The sequence below is a fragment of the Elephas maximus genome, chromosome 1 (assembly GCF_024166365.1).
Source record: "Elephas maximus indicus isolate mEleMax1 chromosome 1, mEleMax1 primary haplotype, whole genome shotgun sequence".
Taxonomy (NCBI): Eukaryota; Metazoa; Chordata; class Mammalia; order Proboscidea; family Elephantidae; genus Elephas; species Elephas maximus.
Window position 1 is genome coordinate 58465162 of NC_064819.1, and position 12773 is coordinate 58477934.

At 40.4% G+C, this 12773-nt stretch overlaps 1 protein-coding gene across 9 annotated transcripts in view; it reads left to right on the forward strand.

Annotated features, from left to right (window-relative positions):
* The window catches only part of RNF182 (ring finger protein 182), a 195462-nt gene that overhangs the window by 91548 nt on the left and 91141 nt on the right, over nt 1–12773 (forward strand). For 7 of the 9 annotated variants that reach the window (XR_007517362.1, XR_007517366.1, XR_007517364.1 and 4 more), the window contains exon 5: nt 3300–3467. The exons of 1 other annotated variant lie outside the window; for it this stretch is intronic. The gene's annotated coding sequence lies outside the window, so the exon portion shown is untranslated. One more of the 9 variants, XR_007517373.1, reaches the window with a different exon arrangement.

The following is a 12773-nucleotide window of genomic DNA, read 5'->3' on the forward strand; positions in this document are numbered from 1 at the left end:
TGCTAATTGCTAACTATCTGTTTAAGGACTATTTGAAAAATATTTTTGTGACCTCTAAAAACTACATGTGTGACTTCTCAGAATAACTGATTCCACTGCTTATCTCAGAGGTGACTATTTCCTCTCTTACAGCACTCGCCACTACAAAGCAAGGAGGCTATCCTTTGAGTAAAGTCTAACTGTGCATTAGAATGTTCCTTGACACTGTTTCCGTTTGATGTGGTTTTTCAAGATAATTTCAACTAGAACTATGCTCTTCTATGGTTAAATTTATTGTCATTACAAATTTTACTGTTGCTTAGAGTTCAAAAAAAAATTATTTTTAGTCTATACTTTGAACAACTCTAATCACCAGTTAGAAACACTGGTGGCATACTGGCTAAGTGCTACGGCTGCTAACCAAAAGGCCAGCAGTTCGAATCCAACAGGTGCTCCTTGGAAACCCTGTGGGGCAGTTCTGCTCTGTCCTATAAGGTCGCTATGAGTCGGAATCAACTCAACAGCAATGTGTTTAGGTTTTTGATTTTTAATCACCAGTTGAAAAGGGAGCAAATAACGTGTCATAATTTGTCTGTCTCCTGCTGGCATATGGAGCAAGGAGTAGAGAAGGGGCACCTGGAAATCAAAGAATATTAAATTCTGTTTTTGGGACTGGGGAGGAAGATTGCACTGCTGTGCACTTAAGTCTCTTTCCATACTTACAGCTTTACGTCCCAAATGGGAATCTTGCCAGATTTTTTGATACAACATCTAGAGATCTATTATTTTAATTCCTATTAACTACCTAATGTTAGTTTGTGCTCAATTCTAACCTAAACTGATGGTTTGAATCCACTAAGCAGTACCATGGAAGAAAGGCCTGGCCATCTGAAAACCCTAGAAAACCCTATGGAACACAGTTCTTGTCTGTAACATCTGGTGTAACCATGAATTGGAATAGACTTGACGGCAACCAGTTTGTTTTTTTTTTTTTTTTTTTAATGCATAATAAGAAGAAAAGCCTGGTGATGTACTTCTGAACATCAGCTAAAGTAAGCCCTATGGATCTCAGTGGTCCAGTCCCAAACTGACCATGGGAACGGTGCAGCACTGGGCAGCGTTCCGTTCTGTTGTGCATGGGGTCACTGAGAGTTGGGTGCCAACTCAATGGCAGGTAACAGCAACAACAACTTTGACATTATGCATAATATACAAGTATGCCTTGACTCTTTGATATGTTACCCATGCGTGTCACACTTTATTGAAAAGATACAAAGACAATCATAGTGTTTAAAAGGAATATTTCATTAAAGCAGTTGTTCCAAGTATATGAGGATGTTGTTGAAGTAGATGGCCCAAGAAGGGAGGACTTCCCGGCTGTGTCAGTTTAAGCAGCTCTGCACACTGTATCTCCCTCTTAGAGAATCTCTTTGAACGTCAGCACGATGAAGAGTCTGAGAAGTCATTTAGTTAAAGAACCTGTCGAGCCGTTTAATCTGGTGTTTCCCCACATGTATGTAATCATGGAACTCTTTTTTCTCAAAAATCTATTAATATTTTGTGCAGTTAGTGTTCGGTTAAGCACATTTTGTGAAATCTGCACTAAAGAATTGGTAAAACAGTCATAATATAGGATCAGACTACGGATTGAATCACTGAACCAGTGCGTGAATTAAAAAGAAAGCCAGAAGGAAAGTTGCAACTAAGCAGTAGGTCCAAGTAGGATGGTGAAATGCAAAGGCTGCCAGTAGCATGGATAGTAAAATGTGGATAATTTCAACTTGTTTCCAATTTAGACAATTTACATTATTGTAAAAGTTTTATGGAGTTACACATCCAAGCTTTACCTCTAAACTGTATATCTCCATCAGTCACCTATAAGTCATTGTTAGCTACTGTTGCGTTAGTCCCTGACTCCTGGTGACCCCATGCACAATGTGATCTATAGAGTTTCCATTGCCTGATTTTTGGAAGTAGGTCACCAGGCTTCCCTCTTAGCCTGTCTTTGTCTGGAGCTCCCCTGAAACCCGTTTAGCATTCTAGCAACACGCAAGCTTCCACTGAAAGATGAGTGGTAACTGCACGTGAGGTGCATTGGCTGGGAATCTCCCACATGGAAAGGGAGAATTCTACCACTCAGCCACCACTGCCCTTACACATCATTACACGTATCTAAATATATGCAGGAGAAGGTCTCAAGAGGAATATGTAACCACTGGTTATTTTTTGAGAACACAAACTCCCAAACTGTAAAACAGATAAACCATATTTAAAGTTTTGATCACTGAGTGTTAGGACTAGAAAGATTTTAGAGATCACAGTCCAACTGCCTTATTTTACAGACAATAAAACAAGTACTTAAAGAAATGATTGAAGGAGTCACGTCACAAGTGCACGATTCAGGATCTTACAAAAGTCTTTGAAGTCCAAGTCTGCTTTATACCCTACACTGCCCTGCTTCTTAGGATCAGTCAACTTCTTTATTCCACATGGATTATCCAGTTACGAACAACAAAATATGCTGCTGGATAAAGGCGATTTTCTTCCTAGAAACTAATCTAGCTATCAAAATGTGTTATGAAGACATGAAATAACCATCAGACTTATTCAACATCCTACTTTGTGCTGGAGAAGTGAGGTCAAAGGATTGGAGCACTGAAAAAATTATCCATAAAGACTAAGAATTTCACTGTGCGTAAGCAGTCATTAGGGAGAGAGAGGAGTGTTGGTACAAGAGGTCAGCATGTGTGTGACAAAGCACTGGGACCTGGAGACTCTTTGACATCTATTTTTCCATACCCCCCAGCTAATTTAGACCGTTACCTGGACAGTTGGGATAGCCTGAGGCAGCCTTCCTGCATCATGTGTAGTGATACTCTGACATTCTGCAGGATCAGGGAACATTTCTTTCTTCTGGTCATACATAAAGTTGCTGTCTTAGGCTGGGTTCTCTAAAGAAACAAAGCCAGTGAAACGTGTATATATATATATGTGATGAGTCGGAATCGACTCCATGGCACTGGGTTTGGTTTTTTTTTTTTTTAGTATGTGTGTATATACACATACATATATATATATTTATATATATATGTGTGTATATGTACAGAGAGAGATATTTATCTCAAAGACATGGCTCACATGGTTGTAGAGGCTGACAAGTCCCAAGTCTGTGGGTCAGGTGTCAGGTTGGAGACTTCTCCTGACTCACACAGCTCTAGGGGCCGATGAACCCTAGATCAGTGGTTCAGATGGCAGGCCGCTGGCTCACAGGCTGTAAAAAAAAAAAAAAAAAAAAATTTTTTTTTTTTTTTTTTTTGGAGGCTGACAATTCCCAAGATTGGCAGGCAGTACTGCGGGCAGCTGGCTCAAGTCCCAAGAACCGAAGGTCAGATGATGATGAACAAGATGCTAGATCCAGAGCAGCCTTTGCCAGACGTGCATATATATACTGGATGCAGGCCATACCCTGGAGGAGACTCGCCTTACAAGTGAGTGGCTGATCACTGCACTGAGGATGACTGCACCATTACATAACTGCCAAACTATATCATTATATAACTGCCAAACTACTGAGAATCATGGCCCAGCTAAGTTGACACACAACCTTAACCATCACAGTCACCGTGAGTCAGAGCCAATGTGAAGACAGCTAACAACAACATGCCATTCTGATCTTCATATCCAAGGATGGCACACCTTTAGCTCCCTGGTCCCTCAGTACCTTGACCTCAGCTCCAGTGGTTGTTCCTTCTACCCAGTCCCTTTCTCACCATCCATCCATACTCTTGAATCTCTCACACTGTTGCTTCTACTTCTACAACTGTACTGAAACAACTTTCTCAAGGGACTGATAATGCCTTTTTTTTTTCCGAGTAAATTTTATTTTTATCACAGTTAAACATGTTCATGGTTTTAAAAGCAAAATAGAACTAACGGCATTTAATGAAAAACAGGCGCCTTCCCTGTCCTCCTAGTGCAGCCACTTTCTCCTTAAACCTTTTTCTGAAAACTTATATGACAATTTCATTTTTAAAAAATTTTAAACATTATTGATTTTCCTGATATGGAAAATGAGGATTTAATTTTCTTACTACCCACCCTTTACCACACACACACGCACTCACACGCACACACACGTACTTCTACTCCGTGTATCTTCCCACTAATATCACAATTTCTGGTAAAATCGACATTCAGTGTTTAGATCACTGTGAGTGTAATATTGGCCATGTTGTTGTTGTTAGTTGCCGTCAAGTCAGCCCCTGACTCACGGTGACTCCTTGTACAATCGAATTGGATTGTTGTGATCCAGAGGGTTTATTGGCTGATTTTCAGAAATAGATCACCAGCCCTTTCTTCCTCATCCCTCTTGGTCTGAAAGCTCTGCTGAAACCTGTTCAGCATCACGGCAATACACAAGCCTCCAGTGGCAGATTAGTGGTGGCTGGACATGAGGTGATTGGCTGGGAATTGAACCAGGGTCTCTAGCATGGAAGGCAAGAATTCTACCAATGAACCACTATTAGTTGAGGTTATAATGTGAATAGATTTTCTTTTTCATACGACGTTTGTTTTTGCTGGAATTAATTGCATCATTTTAAAATTTACTTAGATTTCTCTGTACCTATAACTGAATCAAAAGAAGCCCTGGTGGCACAGTGGCTAAGCACTCGGCTGGTAACCGAAAGGTTAGTGGTTCAAACCCACCCCCCACTCTTAGGGAGAGAGATGCGGCAGTCTGCATCCATAAAGATTATAACCTTGGAAACCCTGTGGGGCAGTTCTCCTGTGTCCTGTAGGGTCCTAGAAGTTGGAATTTACTCAACGGCAGCAGGTTATAACTGAATCGCCCCCAGAGTCTCCAGCGGTACTGCCAGATCTCTCTTGCTGTCAAGCATGATGGCTCATCTGCCAGGTCCTTCCTGGGCACAGGCCAGCTGCAGCCGTTCATTCTCCGATCCCATCTAGATTAGTTGCTTTCTGCACAGCTAACATCCAGGGACTTCGTTTCATCCTGGGAATTCTCTGATCCCTTTTTCTTAAATCCCGTATCATCTTTTCTTGGTTTATTCATTTTCTGATGAAGCATTTTTTCCAGCAGCTTGCTAGGATAAGGATAAAAAAAAAGATATGTAAGAGGTAAAGTTTTTAAGACCTTGCCTGTCTGAAAATACCTTTTTTCTAGCCATAGGCTTGATTATCTGTTTGGTTAGAAATCATTCTCCCTCATTGCTTCTTTGCCTTTCATCCCTCATGCTGTGGAGAAGTTCTGTAGTATTCTAATCTCGGATTCATTGTCTATGATTTTTTTTTTTCCATTTTGGAATCTATTAGGATCTTCTTCTGAAGCTTCACAATGGAAAATTGCTTGTGGTTTTTATTTATTGGCTAGGCACTCAGTAGGCCCTTTCCATCTAGAAATTCATGCCTCCCAGTTCTAGGACTGTTCTTAACATTATTTCTCCCAAAATGTCCTCTCCTCCATTTTTTCTCTTCTAGTTTCTGGAACTCCTGTTAGGCAATTTTTGAACCTTCTGGATTGATGCTCTGATTTTCTTATCCTTTCTGTCCTATTTCTTACCTCTTTCATTTGTGATCTAATTTTTGAGAAAAATACTCAAATTTATCAAAGCCAAACCCATTGTCGTCGAGTCGATTCCTACTCACAGTGACCCTATAGGGCAGAGTACAGCTGCCTCATAGGGTTTCCAAGGACCAGCTGGTGAATTTGGACTGCTAACCTTTTGGTTAGGAGCCAAGCTCTTAACCACTGAATCACCAGGGCTCCATTTGTCATCAACTTAAAATTACTTAAAATAATTTATTCTCTCAGTGTTTTTTTTTTTTTTTCCTTTTTAACTAGTTTTCTCTTCTTTTTTCATGAATGCAGTATCTTCTACTGAGAATATTAATTCTAGAGTTTTTATGTGTTCTATTGCTCCCTTGTGGACCCTGGTGGCATAGTGGTTAAGTGCTATTGCTGCTAACCTAGAGGTCGGTAGTTTGGATCCTCCCGGCGCTCCTTGGAAACTCTGTGGGGCAGTTCTATTCTATCCTATAGGGTCACTATGAGTCGGAATTGATTCGATGGCAGTGGGTTTTTTTTTGATCCGTGCATTGTCTGTTTCCTTTGGATTCATTTTGTCTTTTTATTTTGGTCTCCTTCGTGTAGAACCATCCCTCAAATATCTGATCCTTAACTGTCCTTTTAGTTTGGTGAGGAGCTAAATGAATGGGTTGGAAACTGTGTACACGGTGGAGTGGGTCACCTGGTGGGCTTGGGGAGGTTTCTCCTGTTTTATTATTGGATGCCCACTGCTTACTCTATGTAAGTCTTTTGTTTAAGCTGATGAGTTTCCTCCTAAGAGAAATCCTGGCTGCCAGTGTTTTGGAAGCTGAATGAGGGAAGAAGGGTGTTGGACTCCCTTCTCAACATGTTTTTGTTTAGTCTACTCAGGCACATGGTGACCTTGTGTGTAACAGAACAAACTGTTACCAAGTGCTGCGCCATCTTCATGATCGTTGGCATGTTTGAGTCCATTGTTGTGGCCTTTGTGTCAGTTGTCTCATTGAGGGTTTCCCTCATTTTTGTTGACTCTCTACCAAGCAGAATGTCTTTTTCTAGGAGTTGGTCTTTCCTGATAACATATCCAAAGTAAGTGAGTCAAAGTCTTGCCATCCTCACTTCTAAGGAGCATTCCGGTTGTATTTCTTCAAAGACTGATTGGTTCCATCTTTTGGCAGTCCACGATATATTCAGTATTTTTTGGCAGCACCATAGTTCAAGTGCATCAATTCTTCTGTCTTCCTTTTTCATTGTCCACCTTTCCATCTATATAAGGCAATTGAAAAGACCATGACTTGGGTCAGATGCACCTGAGTCATTGAAGTGACATCTTTGCTTTACAACATACATGCTGTCATTTAATACCACTGTTTTGGCAGGGTAAAAACCCAGTGCCCACCTCCCCACTAACCTCAGGTGTGCCTGGCGTCTCTGAGGACAGAGCTTCTCTGATGCAGCCCCTCCAGGAAGTGAGCCAGCAGTCTTTGGGCAGGTGTAGGAGGAGCCTGGCTGCACACAATAGACAAGAGGATCTGGGAGACTAACTTGCTCTTATGTCAACTTTCAACCACCCTGCACCCCCATCTTCAGAGGTGGCTGGTGGTTCTTCTGAATACATTAGCTTGCTTCTTATGGGGACCCCTTTCTCTCCTCCATGCCTCTAGCACTTGCTCCTACTGCAGGCTTAGGGGCGACTTTTAGTAAAGTGTGTGCTTACTGTATTTATTGCCCATGGTGATTCAAAATGAGCTTCCAGGGGTTCCAGAAACTTGAACACTTTCCTTATAATGGGTGAAATGCATACATAATATTGTTGTTAGTTGCCATCAAGTCGATTCCAATTCATGGCAACCCCATGTGTATACAGTAGAACTGCTCCATAGGGTTTTCAAGGCGGTGACCCTTTGGAGGCAGATGCCAGGCCTGTTTTCCATGATGTCTCTGGATGGGCTCAAACAGCTTAACCATTTGTGCAACCCAGGGGCTCCTATACTCAACATAATGCGTGTTGAAAATTTCAAACTGCACAGGCAGTGAGTATGCTGATCTAGCCTGAAACGTGGGTGGGTTTACCTAGAGCTCAGAATTTCAAAACACAGGCATCCTCTGTAGAGATCCACCAAAGAGAAAGGTTCTTTATCAATGGGTGTCAATATCATCTTACCACCAAACCAAAAAAAACCCAAACCCACTGCTGTCGAGTTGATTCCAACTCATAGCGACCCTATAGGACAGAATAGAACTGCCCCGTAGAGTTCCCAAGGAGAGCCTGGTGGATTCCATCTGCCAACCTCTTGGTTAAAAGCCGTAGCACTTAACCACTATGCCACCACATCTTACTACATTAAAAAAAAAAAAAAAAACCCACTGTCATCGAGTTGATTCCAACTCATAACTACTCTGTAGGACAGAGTAGAACCGCCCAAGATTTAAATCTTTACGAAGGCAGACTGCCACATCTTTCTCCTGTGGAGTGGTGGGTGGGTTCAAACTGCTACATTTCGGTTAGCAGCCAAGTGCTTAACCACTGAGCCAATAAGACTCCTTATTACATTACTGTTGCCGTCAAGTTGATTCTGATTCATAGTGACCCTATAGGACAGAGTAGAACTGCCCCATAGGGTTTCCAAGGAGCGACTGGTAGAGTTGAACTGTCGACCTTTTGGTTAGCAGCCAAATGCTTAACCACTGTGCCAGCAGGGCGCCCTCTTACTAAATTAGGGAGTGAAAAATGTGCAGGGAGCCTGGTGTATATGTATATTTTAAACCTACACTAACACTTTCTATATTTAATGAAGAGTTGGAAAAATGGTAGGCGGTCTAGAAATTATTTTAATAGAATTTGAATAGCCATGAGCAGAAAGCTTTTTCTTTTTTTCTTAACTTAAGTGTAATAAACATACCATGGTCCTGAGGGTAGAAAATAACTCTGTAGCAGAAATGAGACGTCACACTTGGAATGATTAATGGTCTCATAACCTGAAAAACGTCAGAACATCAAAGCCAGTATTTTTCTTTTATGAGGTTTATTGTGGCCAAGTTATTCGTCAAAATCAATTTTGCAAGATACTGACACTGTTCTAATGTGAAATTCAGAAATAATTAAACATTTGTCAGGCATCATTTGTTTTCAATTATTCAGGTACATGTGAGACAGAGTCTGTTGTCTGTGCAGGGGCCTGACACGAGTACATTAGACAATTGCTGGGTAACATTGGCTTGTAAAATTACAGCCTGCTATACATTATACAGTACCTGAAGGAGCTGTGGTGGCGCAGTGGTTAAGAGCTTGGCTGCTGACCAACCGCTCCTTGGAAACCCTATGGGGCAATTCTGTCCTGTCCTATAGGGTCTCTGTGTCAGAATCGACTCGATGGCAATGGGGAAGTGGTAAGTTTTGTGCAGCAATAAAGTACTTGCCAGCACTTTTTAAAAGAGTAAACCTTGTTTTTTAGAGCAGTTTTAGGTTTATGGTAAAATGGTACAGAAAGTACAAAGCCTCCTGTATGCTATCTTACTACCCTACTGTTTCCCTATTATTGACATCTTGTGTTAGTGTGGTGCATTTGTTACAGTTAACCAATCAATATTAATGAAGTCCATGGCTTACATTAGGGCTCACTCTTTGTGTTGTACAGTCCTATGGGTTTGCTTTGTTTTGTTTTAAACCTTTATTGAGTCATAACTGACATATACTAACCACATGTGTTTAAAGTGTGAGATTTGACATTTTGACATATGTATATGCCCATGAAACCATCACCACGGTCAAGACATTGAACATATCCATCACCTTCAAAAGTTTCCTCATGATCCTTTGTACAAAATCTCCATTCCTGCCCCACCCCCCCAAACTCAGTTCTACTCCTAGACGTATTCCCTTTTAAATGTTTTATTTTATTATTATTATTGTTTAAATGTGTCTACTTCACACAGTACCACTTCATTCACGCTCCTTCCCACTTACTCTTCTCCCAAGTATTGTTAGTTATGTTATTTGTAATTCTTCTCTTCATTGTGGGTGTAACTTTAAATAATACCCCAAATCTTACTTCATTAGACTGGCTGGCTTTCCCTGTTCTTCAACTAAACACTGGGTCTTAGATCCTAACTCTTGATTTGGGATGGACACTCTGAGAAAGGCTTAATATCATGCTTGCAGGCAGCATTAAGGAACTATTTTTCAAATAAAAATTTGTTTTAGAAAAGCTTTCAATTTACATAAAAATTCAGAAGATAGTAGAGAGTTCCCTTAACCCAACACCCAGTTCTCCCTCTTACAAGCATCTGACATTGCTATGGTACATCTGTGACAATGAATGAACCAATATTGATATGTGATTATTAACTAAAGTCCATACTTTATTCACATTTCCTTAGTTTTCCCCTAATGTGCTTTTTCTATTGCCAGGTTCCATCCAGGACATCACATTATGTTTAGTTGTCATGTCTCCTTAGGTTCCTGTTGGCTGTGACAGCTTTTCAGACTTTTCTTGTTTTTGATGACTTCGACAATTTTGAGGAGTATTGGTCAGGAATTTTGTAGAATGTCCCTAAGCTGGGATTAGTCCTAATGTTTTTCTCATGATTAGTCTAGGGTTATGTGTTCTTGTCTCTGGGTGATGCAAACGGCTGACGCATTCAGCTGCTAACTGAAAGGTTGGAGTTTTTAGTCCATCTTGGAAGAAAAGCCTGGAGACCCACTTCTGAAAAATTAGCTATTGAAAACCCTATGCAACACAATTTTAGTCTGACACACGTGGGGTCACCATGAGTTGAGGTTGACTTGGCAGCAACTGGTATATACAGGTTCTTGGGAGGAAGACCCTAAAGTGACATTTTTATCACATCATATCAAGGGCACATTTGTCAACATGACATCACTGTTATGTTAAGCTTGGTCACCTGGCTGAAGTAGTGTTTGTCAGGTTTCTGCATTGTAAAGTTACTCTTCATTTCCCCCTCTGCTTGCTGTTTACATTGGAAAGAAGTCACTGTGCACAGCTGACACTTAAGGAGAAACCCGGCTCCTTCTATTCGCCATACATTTACTTAATTGTTCAATTCCAGTATACATGTATGCAGTACTAGAATTGTTAACGCATACTCCCATGGGAACCAACTTTATCAACTAGAGTACAGTGTTTATATATGGTTTCTTTTGCCTTTAGTCTTACAGACTCTACTGATTCCAAGAGTTACTTAGGTCAGCACCCTTTCCCTCATCCTGTCTGTGAGGTTGTTTTATGTATTTGTAATACAGTTAGATGGTTTTGTTACATAAGACATTTTATTGTGGGATTTCCTGATCTCCTAAATGATTTTTTTTTTTAATTTATACATTAAGTTTCACTCTTTGCGCTGTAAAGTTCTGTGGGTTTTTGACAAATGCATAGTGTCACCATTACAGTGTCATACAGAATAATTTCACTCTCCTAAAAATTTCCCCATGCTTTGCCTATTCAGCTCCCTCCCCCAAACTCATAGCCACCATTGATCATTTTACTATCTCTATATAGTTTTACCTTTTCCAGATTATCATACAACTGGAATCATATACCTTTTCCAGATTATCATACAACTGGAATCATATAGTACGTAGCCTTTTCAGATTGGCGTCTTTCACTTAGCAATATGCATGTAAGATTTGTACATGTCTTTTTGTGGCTTGGTAGTTCATTTCTTTATATTACTGAATAATATTCCATTTTTTTAATGTACTGCAGTTTGTTTATCCATTTACCTATTGATGGACATCTTGGTTACTTCCAGATTTTGGTGGTTATGAAGAAAGCTGTCACAAACTTTGCATGCAGGTTTTTGTGTAGGCATAATTTTTTGAATTAACTGGGAAGTAAGCAGGTGCATGATTGCTAAATCATATGGTAAGACTATGTTTATCTTTGCAAAAAACTGAAGCTGAGGATGGAGAGGACTGAATCGATGAAGCATCAGGGATTTATTAGGTCTCCCCAAGTGCCTATTACGTCAGTGTTTCTTTTTCTTCTTTCTCTCTTTCTAGTATTCCCATTAAGTGTATGCTACACTTTTAGTAATTGTCCCATAGTTCTTGGATATTCTGTTCTGTTTTTTCCCCCCATTGTTTTTGTCTTTGCTGTTCAGTTTAGGAAGTTTCTATTGACATAACTTCAAGCTCACTGATTTCTTTGCTCAGCATTTTCAGTCTACTCTTGAGCCCATCAAAGGCATTCATCATTTCTGGTGCAGTGGTTTTGATTTCTGGCATTTCCTTTTGATTCTTTCTTAAGAGTTTTCATCTCTACATTTCCCATCTGTTCTTGCATGTTGTCTACTTTTTCCTTGAGAACCTTTAACATATTAATGATAGTTTAGATTTCCTGTCTGATAAGGTTAACATTTGTGTCATAGATCTGAGTCTGGTTCTGATGATTGCTTTGTCTCTTCAGTTTGTGTTTTATTTTGCTCTTTGGCATGTCTTGTAATTTTTGGTTGAAAGCAGGCCATGTTTATCAGGGAAAAGGAACTGAGGAAAATAGACTTGTAGTGTGAGGATTTATATTAATATGGCCAGGAGTTGGGCTGTGTTTAATGCTTACTTCATATTCTTCTTATGCTTTTACCTCTGCTGTTGATGTTGGGCTTTCTTAAATCTCCTTTCAGAGAGAGTTTGCATCTTGTAACTCTTTCAGCTGTAACCCATTGTTACTATGCTGGATCCCTGTAGGTGTAGTGGTAAGATGTAGGGGAGGAGAAGCAGTCTGTAATTTTATGATTAAATCTCAGTCTTGTAGTGAACCTGACTCCATGGGCTGTGACCTTCGGAAGTGTTTTTCCATTTTCCAAGTGCTTTTATTCCACCTTAGGTGAGACAGGTATGCTAAAGGAAGCTGAAGTGGGAGGAATGCCCTTTTCCCTATGGAATAAGGTTTGATAAAGTGTTTTCCCTCAGGAGAGTAGGCCTTTGTTATGGGTAACCCTTTGGGCGTGTTTCACAAGGATTAATGTTCCCCACCCCTGACAGTCACTAGGATACCTTTCTCAGATCTTTACAGTGAGACTCTGGTGGGGTTCTTGGAGGTAAAATCCACAAAAGTGTAGGGGTCTGTATTAGACTGAAGCTCCCAGGAATTTCTCACTCATAGGCTAGCCCACACTTAGTTCCAGCAATTCATCAAAATTACCATGTAAATGTTTCTACCGGTTTTATGTCTCCAGCAGCTCTGCCCAAGGTAAATAGATCTTGGCT